We start from the raw sequence: 505 nt of genomic DNA on the forward strand, positions 1-505 counted from the left end.
CAGATTGTCGCTTCGCATCGCATTCTCTGACCGTTGACCACGCTGTGCTGATCGTGACCGCTAGTGCGTATTTAACTTTTAACTGCGAGGTGTGTATCCGATTGCGAATAAAACCATACACGCTGACACTTTCGACAGTTTTGAGTTGACGATTCGCCAATACCTACACGATCGGTGTTCTTCCGTCGTTTTCTGACCATCTGTGTCTGGAGAGGCTCTTGGAACTTGAAACGTTAGTCGCGACACATAACTGGGATAACACGTGCGAGAGAAAAGCCACGTACGTATCTACTACAATTCCTCAACAACGATAACGATGTCGATCACCGAGTTTAGCCAGGAGATGACGGCGGCAGCGGCTAATTTCAACGATAATCTGCCATGTGATATCAAGTCGGAGAATACCCAGCAGACTACAGCTATGCTAACCACACAGAACGCTCTCACCTGGGAGATGGTGCCCAACATCATCAAGATTAAGCATGAGCACGAGCTCCCCACCGCG

The 505-nt window shown here is 48.9% G+C and overlaps 1 long non-coding RNA gene across 1 annotated transcript; it reads left to right on the forward strand.

Annotated features, from left to right (window-relative positions):
- Nucleotides 1–2: 2 nt before the first annotated feature.
- On the forward strand, nt 3–471 carry LOC115245626. Its single transcript, XR_003885579.1, has 2 exons — nt 3–63; nt 139–471. It is a non-coding gene; the product is annotated as an uncharacterized LOC115245626 (long non-coding RNA).
- The last annotated feature ends 34 nt before the right edge of the window (nt 472–505 follow it).

This window comes from Formica exsecta, unplaced genomic scaffold (assembly GCF_003651465.1).
Source record: "Formica exsecta isolate Colony F162 unplaced genomic scaffold, ASM365146v1 C16280686, whole genome shotgun sequence".
NCBI classification, from domain to species: Eukaryota; Metazoa; Arthropoda; class Insecta; order Hymenoptera; family Formicidae; genus Formica; species Formica exsecta.